Source organism: Nomascus leucogenys, chromosome 5 (assembly GCF_006542625.1).
Source record: "Nomascus leucogenys isolate Asia chromosome 5, Asia_NLE_v1, whole genome shotgun sequence".
Classification (NCBI taxonomy): domain Eukaryota; kingdom Metazoa; phylum Chordata; class Mammalia; order Primates; family Hylobatidae; genus Nomascus; species Nomascus leucogenys.
The window spans coordinates 53,032,633-53,044,655 of record NC_044385.1 but is presented as its reverse complement, the minus strand read 5'-3'; the positions used below and the strand labels follow the sequence as shown (position 1 = coordinate 53,044,655).

Below are 12,023 nucleotides of genomic sequence, written 5' to 3'. Positions count from 1 at the left end.
CCTTGTTTTCAAGTGTTGACATAAACTAATAGTCAAAGCACCACTCAATCTTTTATAATGCAAGTGAAATCAGTGCTGTGCCCCTTCAAGGAACCACGTGACAGTATGTTTAGTTGAGCACAAGCTGCTTGCAGGAACAGTTGCTGGCAGAAGGGCTGTGTCTACAGCCCAGGTGGAACCCAGGAGTTTTCCCATTCGGTAGGGAGTATCCCTTAGCCTTGATCTTTAACATTTCTTCTCTTCCCCAATCTTAGTCTCTCATTTTATTTCTTGGCTCATAGAATTTCATTCTTGTCTTAATGGGCTTCATTTTTAATGTCTGGCTGGCTGTAACCTACTTCAAATTCTTTATGAAGTAGGCAAGATCTGCATAGCCAATTAATTTTTCAGGACCCACTTCTTATCATCACAGAATTATGAATGGGAAATAACAGATGAAAAACAGACATGATAAACTGAACATAGTATTTATTAAGGTCAGGATGCATGAATAGACTCTTCTCAACAGAAAGATAACAGCAATCAATTTACAGAATTTAGAATAGCACTACATTTCAGCAAAATGCAACTGAGAACATCAGATAAATTATAGTAATTTGTTTTTAAAAATCCATTAAACTATCTCTTACCTCTGCAATAATGTATCATACATGCAGTTAAAGAAGTTAGTAGGGAAAAGCATGATCTTCCCCTTTCTCTGCCCATCCATCTTCCAGGAAACCACAGGCTGCTGCTGCCCAGACTTGGCATGAGGCTTCGAGGCTGCTGCTTTTCCCCCTACATCATAACCGATTTCAAATGGTGCTAGACAAAAACAGACTCTGAACACCAGGAGAAATCGGTCAGCCTGTGTAAGAGATGGGCCAGTGGTACTCCCAAGGTCTGCACCTCGACAGTCCAGGTGGCAAGTTTGATTTCGGGTGCCCCGCAATCGACGCTGAATACTCCAGGGCATCCTCTAACAGCAGACTGACGGTGCCGATGTGGACAAAATGGTCCTCCAGGTGTACTCCCCTCTCCCCTGCCCCATGACAATCGATACCCAATATATTGTTATCCAACAGAATATGACAATCGCCACACTCGAAGGCCCTACCAACACATTCATGCTGGTGATGGCTGCTAGGAGTCAACAGAAATAGCATCACAACCTCTGCCCCTGCTCAAGCCACTGTGTTTATTTTAAACACAACCCCCTTCCCTACTGTCACCTCTCCCCAAACCCAACAAACTCAAGAGTGTATTTTGCTCTTCAAGTTCTTCCCTGGACTTCTCGAACAGACTCAAGTGGCAAGAGGAGAGGAGCCAGTCCCATGAGCAGCAGTTCCTCTGCAGTCCACCCTTGGCTGTGCTGCAATTCTTACTCCTAAAACACTGATTTCAAATGGTGCTAGATACAAAGATGGAAAAATCTAAGCCACCATGTGAAACCAGCTTCCAGAAGAAGAGGATCTCAATGAAGAAAGAAGGGAGATTCAATCGGAAGACCCAGCCTCTGCCCTGAGGAGAAATATCTTCTTGCAGTTCTACTTGTGATATGACACAGTGCTCCATGGGAAAGGCACAGAGGAGGTTACACAGGGCTGCGCAAAGCAACATGAAAGGCACAGCTGATGCTTCAAATAGATGAGAGCAATACAAAACTCATTAATTCTAGGTTAACTCTATTTAACTTCACACCAGTCACTACAAATTATTATATATGATGAAATAAAATAGCTAAAATTATTATTAAAATACATTAATATTTACATTTGTACTGCCCTGCATTTGTATAGTATTTCACAGTATACAAAGTGTTTCCAGATATATTCTCTTACTTCATCAGGACACAAGCATCCTATCTGCCTGTGGAATGAAGCTCCAGCTACACAACGGTGAGTCTCACCTGGGCCAGGACAACTCTTCTATGTGTCTTACTTGAGAAGAGCATGCGTTCCTCCTTCCCACCCCATATGTAAGTATCAGAACATTCAAATGTGACCCCGTCAATCTGCAATCTTATTTAACTTCTGATGTGACTTTAAAAACTGGTACCCTATAATTGTATTAAGCAGATAATCCTCTAACATAAGAATTGAGTTTTATTTTCAAAATCTGCTTGAAAATAAGATTTGCACACTGTATTCCAAATTAGATTTCCCATCTCCTTACTGCATCATCTTTTTTGGTTGTCTGAAGCTAAGAAAATATGTGTATTTCCTCTGATACCATAACCAAGAGAAAAGAGACAGAGTAGAAACTGTATATTTTAGGTTTCTTTCAGGCCTCTAGATACAGGCTTATAATTTTTATGGTTCCTGGCACTAACAGTATGTGTTGCTAGAAGGAGAAGAAATAGAATTTGAACATCAAAAGTTGTGGTATTTAATTCTCACAACAGTCGTATGGGGCAGGTATTATTCCAATTTTTGCGAAGAAATTCATCCTTAATGAGGCTAAATAACTTGTCTGCAGTCACACAACCAATAAATGCAGATCCCAGGTCTAACTCCAAAGACTGTGTTTCTGCCCTTGTACCCACTGCAGCCTGCTCCATAACTTGACTATCATCTCGTTTTGTTCTTGAACTTCATTAAGAACAAAACAGGGTGGGTGGGGCAGGAAATTCCTAAGCGATACTTCTGCACTGAATGGGATCATACTGACTACATAACACGTTATACTTAGGGGGAGACAGGAGCATGATCTGGGTTCTGCGAAGGCCGGGTGGTCTGGGGCAGCTTGCTTTGTTCTCCTGCTCCTCTAGCGCCTTTGCCGTCTTTCCCCAGCATGGCTGTGGCTGTGGGAAAGAGGCTGAAGATGAACCTACAACAAGCAATTCTGACACCAGCGCTAGGCTCTACGGCCCACGGTGGGACTCGCCGGCCTCAGTCACAGGTGGGAGAGCTGGGGCACATCTGCACACAAGGGCTCTCAGTGATGACACCTGTAGCCAACACCTGGGGCTTGTTAACCAGGTAACAGCCAGGATTGTAAGGTCTGGAGTGAGTGTTTAAGGACAGTTACTACTGGGAGTCCAAATCCTGTCAAATGAGGGGATTTGATGAGATTCTCACTTTTCTGCTTTTCCTTTTAACCACTCTTCCTTGTCAACTTTTAGTTACCAGTATCCACAAACACCCTCCCTAGGGGCTATCACACAGGTGTCCCGCAGTGATCAGAAAGCACCTTCCTCTATGGCAAGGCCCTGCTTAAGCTGTTGTCTCTTCTGGAATACTCTCCTTCACCCTCCCTTAGCTACCACCCCTCAGCCCCGCCCCCACCCACCACCACTCCAGGGAACCTCAGTCATCCTCCCCGCAGCTCAGGAAAGCCTCCCTGAGTCCTGCCCTTGCTAGAAGGTTAAGTGGTCCTCGCCAGCTTCAAGTTCTTTCCTTCAGAAACCACTTATCTCACTTGGTCATCAGTGTGATTATTTAATGTCTCTCCTGCTACCCGTAAGGGACCATTCGGAGTACAGCAGAGGGGCTGTGCACAGCAGGGCGCCACTGCCACTGAGGGAGTTAACAGAAGCCAGAGTCTGGGTCCCCACTCCTGGATTCTAAAATTTAACTCTTAACTCTCTGGAAGAAGAGATAAGAAGCCATTAACAATGCATCACTTTAATTAAACACTCTAAAAGAAGTGGAGAAAAAATCATGTTAGTATTGAAATCCTTTGCCTTTCCAATTCCGCTGGATAAAAGGGGTCCTTCAGGTCTCAGCTCTCCCAACAGAACCAGTTTTCTCCTCTCAGAGTCAGCTGAGCAATGACTCTTTGCTGAAACAAGCTGGTGGCTGTTCCCTAGTAGGAAGCAGCCAGTTAGTTTGGTAAGGGCTGGAAGGGGCTTGCTCTCCCTGGCACCATGCCCGAAGGCCACCTAGACCTGTAAGAAGGCAGCCCATGAAAATCCCAGCCTGCTGAGAGCTCTGCCATCCAAGGAGGGTGATGGGTTTTACCCACCTCAGCCTAATGACTCCAAACAAACTGGCCGAAGGTGAAAGGGTTGGCAGGGCTGTCTGGGGAGGAAAATCACCCACCCAGAAGGGTGGGCATGTCAGTCTTGTGAGTGCTGCCACGCAGGGAAAAGGTGTGGGAGCTATACTCCAACCTGGTCCACTTCTGTCCCCATATTCTACCTGGAGGCTTCTCGACCTCACACCAGGGCATTAATCTGCCTGGGCACACAGTGAATCAGAACACAATGGTTTTAATACCTGCTTGGCCCCAACTCTGAGAACAGGGACCTGCCACTTGCCCTGAATGGGCCTCAGTGTCTTCATGTGTAAAGACAGGAGGCTGAGGTAGGCTGCTCACAGCACGTTCAAATGCTCTCAGAGGGCTTGGGCAGGAAACCTGAGACAGAGAAGCAGCAACAGCATGCAGCAGAAATACAGTGAACTGGAGAGGCCATATTTTGTCTAAATGCATGCAAAATCAGATACATTAAAATAACCCTAGCCAGGTGTGGTGGCACACACCTGTAGTCCCAGCTACTCAGGAGGCTGAGGCATGAGAACTGCTTGAGCCCGAGAGGCAGAGGTTGTGCAAGCTGATATCGTGCCACTGCACTCCAGCCTGGGCTACAGAGTGAAACCCTGTCTCAAACAAAAACAAAAACCCGTGCAGGCCAAACACATCTGAGGGTTAAATACAATCTACAGGCTGTTGGTTAAAAACAGTTTGGAGATTGCAAAGACAGCTTCTACTTCATTCTATAAATGATGATTTGTCTTTAAAGCCTAGCATGGTACCTAAAAAATAACATGGGAGGAAAATGGGAAGATGAGGGAATCCTTGTTTCTGAAATCCATAAGCAAACCCACTGAACAAACAGACACTGGTCCCCAGTTACCTAACCCTGCTTGCTTGTGCTGCGCTAGCTACCACAGTGTGTGCAAATCCAGAACGTGGGAAGGTTCTGCCAAGGCAGTGCTGGGTGCTGAGTCACAGCTACTTACGTGACTGATGTGTGTTCCAGCCAGATGGGGGGAGCCGGAAGCCAAGCCCAGATGGCCATCTTCTTTCCTCTGGGAATGCTGATTTCAGGGCTCCTGGCAGCAAGGAAGAGCTCATTTTGGTGAGAGAGGGGCCTGGGGAAGGCTCTTTTGTAAAAGGGGAATGTCTTGCCCTCAAGAGACAGTTCCAGGCCATTGCACGTATAAACTGAAAGAGCAGCCCAACTTCCTGTCATTCTAGGCAGCAGCCTGGGCATTCTGTCTTTAGCTGTCAGGGTGGGGGCTGTGAATCAGAGGGAAGGGTGATAAAAGGAAGGATATATACATGAGGGGCCAAGGGTGGAGCAGAGGGAGCAAGGAGTTACTGGCTGGCCCAAAGTCCCCAGAAACCTCCATCAGGCTCTTCCTTTCTGGCAGGGTGGCCTTCAAAGGAGGACTCAGAACCCAGGGACCACTGCATTTCCCAGGCCCTGAGCCCCAGTGTGGGAATCACATCCTCCAAACCCACAGGGTCCCTCAAATGGCTACTCAGGTAACAAGGCAAGAAGTAACAGTCTTTCAAGTCTACGTGGACCCAGCATCGGTTTTTCCAGTTTCCCCTGGGTCAGAGGTATGGAGGTCTATGTTCCTAGGCAGCTGCACTCCTGAAAGTTCAGTTTTCCATGCCTCCCTTAACACTACTGACATAAACCCCAGACTCAGTCCAGGCGCAGGGGCCCTGGGTCGGGACTGCTGGCTGGATGGGAGGATGCACCAAGGTTACCCTGTCCCTGGGATGAGCTGGGGGGACAGCAGGAGACAGTGGAGGGCAAAGGGAAGGAGGAGGAGTGGAATGAAGACTGGAGCTCGAGTGTCTCCATGTTCCCCCAGTAGAAGGGCTCAGCTCTGGCACAGAACGATGGGCATGGCCCTGAACTGCTTTCAAGGAAGCTAGTGCTTTCTGCAAGAGGAAAAATGAGCATACCAATGGTCTATTACACAAACACAATGCCCACCACAGAGTTCATGGGTCCAAACCAATGCAGATCCAAAGGCAAACCACCAATGCTGCTCCCTGGTCATTCCTAAATCATCTGCTTGACTCAGTGAAGATGGACTCAAAAGCGAAACCACAGTCTCAGGTGAAATCTAACTCTGGAGGTAGGGAGGGAGATGCCCCAAAGCCCAGCTTCTCCACCTCCCCCAGGCAGAGCTGGTGACCTCCTTCAGCCACCGAGAAGTAACTAACAGACGCAGTATCCTACCAGGCACCACACTCACAAGACGACATGGCTGCTCTCGCTGGGAGAAGCACGTTCCTGTTCCCAAGAGCTCCTCCAGAGACACGCCCCAGCCTCTTGCAGCACAGCCTCTGCTCCTCCCTGGAGGGAGAGCACAGCATCTCAAAGGAGACGGCATTTCAACAAGTCAAACGGCCTCCCCAGAGCAGAGCACAGACCAAGGGGAGCACCAGGAAGCCCAGGGTGCTTCCTGAACTAACCTCCGAGTGGCAGTTCTCCCCAGTACCTGCGCACACACCTGGTCCACACACATGGACTGGGCACACCCTGTGACATGACGTGGTTCCACTTCCCTAATAGAATGGAGGGAGGCTGGGCCAGACAGAGGGTAGATTTGAGTCCAAAGCCAACTGCGAGCCCACTTTCTCTCCTTCCCCTTTGGCTGGCCCAGCTGGTAGCTGCACCTACGGTGCTATTCCAGCCTCATTCTGCTATCAGGACCTCTGTCTGCCAGGCTCAAGAACAGTGAGTGGCAGGAGAAGGGAGGAGGCGGAAGGAGGAGAAAGGAGGGAGGAGAGAGGAGGAAGGATGGTAAGAGGGAGGGAAGAGCTCGGGAGAAGAGGTGGAGGAGGAAGTTTCACAGTCTAGTGCATTCCCATCAGATCAGAGAGAGGAGAACATGTGCAACTTCCCTTTTCAAGGGTTTCTCTGCCCCTCCTTTTGTTTCGGTTCCTTCCCCTCTGGCCTGGGGATGGCGTGGCTAGTGGGCTATGCAGGGGCAGGCGCCCAGGTACCCAGCCAACTGGGCTCTCGCCCGGCTCCATCTCAGGCCTGGCACGCTCCCTCAGGCCGTTACCCGGCATGCCCTTCTCCTCGTCAGGGAGGCCGCGCCCTCTTGTTTTCAAAGTTTTATAACAGTATTGTTTGTTGTCCAGCAGATTAAATTCTTTGGAGGCTGGGGAGTGGGGGGAGGGTGAGTGAGAGAGAGGAGGGAAAAGAGAGAAGGAGAGAAAATACAAATAACTTCTATTAGGCCCAAAAGATTAAATGAGTTCGCTTAACACAAAGTTCACCTGTCTTGAGAGAGGCTAGTGGCCAGAGCCTGCGTTCCCCTTCTTCTGTCTGTGCCTGTCCTCTCTGACCCCCTTCTCACCTAGCAAGGGATGTACGGTCTCAAACTTCTAATACCACTCCTCGGGTCAAGCTGAAAAGCAGTACCAGCTAATAACGCTGGAAGATGCATGTATGAGCACCACCCTCCAGGGAGGACACATGACATGCGGTTGAGCAGGTCTCTGCAAGAACACCCTTGACTCTCGTCTCAGGCGTCTGGCCGAAACAGTCCAGGGCTATTGGGGGAAGGACATCTGTAGGCAGCTGCTGGAGCCCTTGTCTCAGAGACGGCTCGTGCCTGCCGTGAACCAGTGGTTTGTTTACACTTGAAATCAAAGTCACATATTCATTGGTGCCAATGACACTGGAAGAACTGTACCCCAAGGAAATAACACAACTGCATAAGTAAATATTCACGTAGACCTAAGGAATAAGAAAGAGTGGGAAAAAGGAACTAAAAGAGACAAAAAGTCATTATAAAATAAGCATGATCTTATGGACAGGGCCCATTTCAGTGTCCTCAGCCTTTCGGGCCTGTTGATGCTAAATCTGTAGGTGGTGATGACACACAAAAAATATGATTTTCCATATTTAATACAACTCTCATTTAGCCATTAACTGATTTATTTCAGACTGTGGGTTACCTCTAAATAGTAGGCCTATTTGAACACATCCCTTTGCCTTTAGCATAGCAGGCAATGTCTGTGGCTCCCAGAGTTGTGGGCCTGCCCTGGGATGTTCTTCTCCCACCTCCTACCTTCTTCCCAGCAAACCATGTCTGGCCCTGCATCCTCTACACGGCCCTCCTCCCTCCCCACCATAGGATTAGAGCAGCTCAGGGCTCTTTCCTGGAAAAGATGAGGGACAACATGCCTTTCTCTTATTTTATATGCAAATAACACCAGTTCCTATAAGATCAGTGCCAGAAGTTCTCTCTGTAAAGGGAGACAAGGTCAAAGTTCCAGGTTCGACGCCCACGTTGGTGTACCCTGCCCATGCATCCCCTCAATTGCATCCAGCTTGGGCCTGTCTTGAAGGCAGATGGGAAAGATGGAGAGAAATGCCTGCTCTAGATCCTGGCACCCAAACCTCATGCTGTTCCAGGGACTGTCTCAAAAAGTGCCACAGACTTGGGACTGGGAGAATCCTGTGGAGGACACCTAGTCTCCTGCCTCAAATAAAGAGGCTTCATCTTTCCTCAGAAACCCTCAGCAGAGGCGATGCACAGTTCTCCCAGAAGTCTAGCCCAAATCACTCTCCTTGCTGCAAGTTCTGCCCACTCTCTTTTCCATCCTTCAAGTGGACAGAATGAACTGGATCCAACATGACAAATCTTCACACATGAAGCTACAGAAGGCTTCATCCACTAAAACAATTCTGCTGTGGATTCCCCATCACAGGGTTTCTGTATGAGCCAAGGATGCATTCAGGAAATACCAAACGACAGACATTTAGAGACACATATGCATGCTGCCCCTGTCCAACCTCAATTGTCCTAAAGGAATACCCCCCAGAAAAAGCCTAAACCATTGTGGCTAAATCCGCTGTAAATAAAGATAAACCATTATTTCCTCCTTCATACAAGTTCTGGGTCTATTTAAACAAAGGTCACTCAAGAGGGCTAACTGGCCAAGAAGTCCTGCTGTCCAATACTCCACCTTAGCAGCCCTTATAAAGAGTGGGGGTTTATGCTCTGCCTTTAAGGAAAACTGACACCCACGAGTTCTCTTACCCACCTTTCTCTCTGTGGGTAAGCCCTACTTTTTCAAGTCAATCATGAAGCAGACACTCAGAGCTAAAGCCAGTGTTTCTAGTCCCTTACTTTACATTGTACATTAGCCAAGGCTTCCAGCAGGCGCTGTACATTAGCCAGCAAACAGGTACCATACACACAACATGCATGCTGGGCAAGGCTCAGGGCATCTCTTACCAACGTGTTGGAAAAATTTCAAAGACCCTACGCTGGGCCTCATCTCTAAGTGAGCTGCACTCAGCAGAAGCATGCCTGTGTGCATAGGCGTGAGGTGCCATACAGATGTGTCACAGTGGTTTGATGCATCACATATTCCAGAAGCTTCCAAATGCAGGAAACCGCTCCAAGAACACATGGTGAGTGGCTGGCTTCCCAGCCAAGAAGTGCAAGCCAGTTCTCAGAAGAGCTCCAAGAAGTCTGAAGAATCAGAGTTGGAGAACCTGGACATGCTGAGGTTTCGTTGCCCATTCAACACATAGAAAAGGCATCTCTAGGCCCTCTAAGGCCTTCAGAAATTAAGGAAACTGCCAAAGACTCCACTCCCCTACTTCTGTCCCCGCCCCACTAGTCAGAACCCAGAGAAACGACAGCTGAAGTCAGAGGACCTGGATGGGAGACCCACGAGAAGCAGCTACAGGCAGTCAGATTTTGGCAGGACTGACTCTCTGGTTCAGTTTTACCAACGACAAGGATAAGACCACCTACCCTTTCAGGGTTGTGTGAGGACCAAATGAGCCAGCAAGTGTGAAAAGAACTATGTGAGCTGATACGATGGTTATTACTCCATTCCTCTCCTGCCTGAGTCCTAGCCCAGATTGTTGTTTGCTATTCCATACTGGCAGTGGGGTGGCACTCAGCTATTATTAATCCCAGGTAAACACCCCACAAAGCGGCAAGCAGATAGTGTCTTGGAGAAATGTAGCTATTTTAAAACTCTACATTCTGCTTAGCAGATTGCACAATGTGCCCCCTCAGCCCCAGGGCCTCCTACCCACACAGCCTTGCAGAAGTGGTGTATGTCTGGGACTAACGCTGCCATGGAGAGGCTAGGCCAGAGTCCCAGCCACTCCTAGCCTCCGTCTGGCTGGGCCTGGGACCTTCAGCTTTCCTGCATGTGTTTTATTTTGCTATCTTTTTAAGAGTGACTCAAGACTACAAAGCCAAAATGGAACCAGTGGCTCTGAGATATTTTTGTTTATTTTTTATTTTTTCATTGTTATTTTTTAAAATTTAATTTTTTAGTCGAGGGCCTCAAAAAACACATGAAAAGAGAAGGCTAAATATAAAGGAAAACTTCCTGACAGCAAGGGTCACAGACTCTCCCTCAATCCACAGCTGCATTCTCTCTCCAGGGTTTAGGGCCAGACAGGACGGAGCATCTTTCCTAGAGCAGGGTCCCTTGGGTCAGCCCCTTGCAGGACAGCAGGCCCCCCCAGCAGCTCCCACATAACCCCATCTCCAACAAGCCTCCTGGGGGAAGCCCGTAGCCATGTCCCCTACCACCTGGTGGATCCTCATCAAAACCTTCGCGAAACCTCCAGTCCTCTGCTTCCACTTCTGGGAGGTTCTTTAAAAACTACCTCCTCCCACCCACCCACCCTGATTCTGACAGTACCTCTTCAGCTGCTCTGAGACAGGTCATCAAGATCCCTCCCCTTCTGTTGTGGAAACCTGGGCCTAGTTTTCCTCACCTTGAATTATTGGCTGAGGAACATCTCCATGAACATTCAGGGAGGCCCCAGGATAGAGCTGGAACCTCCAAAGAGATTCTGGTTCCATCCCCTCATTTCATAGATAATGAAACTGGAGCTGAAAGGAGGAAAGTGAGTGAGTTTTTACCAACAAGAGCTAGGACCAGAATCGAGGTCGGCTGACTCCTCAAGACAGAGCAACACAAACCCCACTTTCCTGACCCTCCTCCTCCCTGAGCACCCCCAACTACACTATCTCATCCCTGTGCAACTTCAGACCCCTGGCAGCAGATGGCAGTGTGTGCAGTCCGGTGGGTCAGCTGTCCATGATCAGCCAAAGAGCGAAGAATCACATGGCCTGACTCCGCAGGTCCGCTGCCTCTTCCACCAAGTAAACAAGTCCCGAGCCCTGGAGCTACATGCGCTGAACACATGACACATGCCTGCCCTGTCCCCAGCACCACCAACCTGCCTCTGCCTCTCAAGACACAGCTCAACCAAGCATCTGGCACAGGTCACTTCTCTATGCCTGGTGCCCATCACTTCCCTATCGTGAGACGATTAGCTCTGGGAACGGCTCGTTCTGGCAGGACAGGCTGAGTTCAGAACCAGCCTTCTGCAGAAACATTCGACCAGTGGCTCGGCAAAGACCTAACCTGCACGTTTCCCTGTGCTGCATGGACAAGTATGGGGCACAGTGACCAGGCTGAGGAAAGAAGTTAGCTGGTGCCTGGGAGGGTGTGAGGCAGAAGGCCAATGGCAACTGTGGCAGACAGGAGAGAACTGGTCTGCTGGAGACCAAAGGCTTGACATCTACTCCACCTTGATCCCTGACTCACGACAAGTTCCTGTAAGCTATGGGGACCTTGGATGGATTTCCCAAGTTATTAGGAAAAAAGAGGGGGTTAGTTTGTGTCAGTCCTAACTCCATGAAGGAAAGCTCAGTTGATGTGGCTTCAGGTGGCTGAGGTCCTAAGTCTCTAGATCCCTCTGGCCATCATCTGGATTCTCCTCCTTATGTGTGTGGGGGGTCCCCCTTTTCATCCCCACACAATCTCCATATATGTCTATCCTGTATATTTTTGAATTATTTTTAAAAATCATTATTAGTGGTGTCTCTCCACACTAGAATGTATGCCCCATGAAAGTGGAGAGTTGGCTTTGTTGAGTTCTGTATCTCTAGCGCCTGGCACAGTCCCTGGCATACAGCAGAGGCTCCGTACACAGCAGCAGATGCCATGTACTGGCCTTACTCAGCTCTGCCTGTCCATGGCTACCAAAGGGCATTTGCGTCTGCCCTGCCTCC

The 12,023-nt window shown here is 48.8% G+C and overlaps 1 long non-coding RNA gene across 10 annotated transcripts in view; it reads right to left on the bottom strand.

Annotated features, from left to right (window-relative positions):
- Positions 1 to 448: 448 nt before the first annotated feature.
- The window catches only part of LOC105739765, a 67,268-nt gene continuing 55,693 nt past the window's right edge, over positions 449 to 12,023 (bottom strand). For 3 of the 10 annotated variants that reach the window (XR_004030111.1, XR_004030115.1, XR_004030110.1), the window contains one exon: positions 449 to 10,835. This is a non-coding gene — a long non-coding RNA (uncharacterized LOC105739765). The remainder of the gene's footprint in view (positions 10,836 to 12,023) is intronic. The other 7 variants (XR_004030117.1, XR_004030116.1, XR_004030113.1 and 4 more) reach the window with 7 other exon arrangements.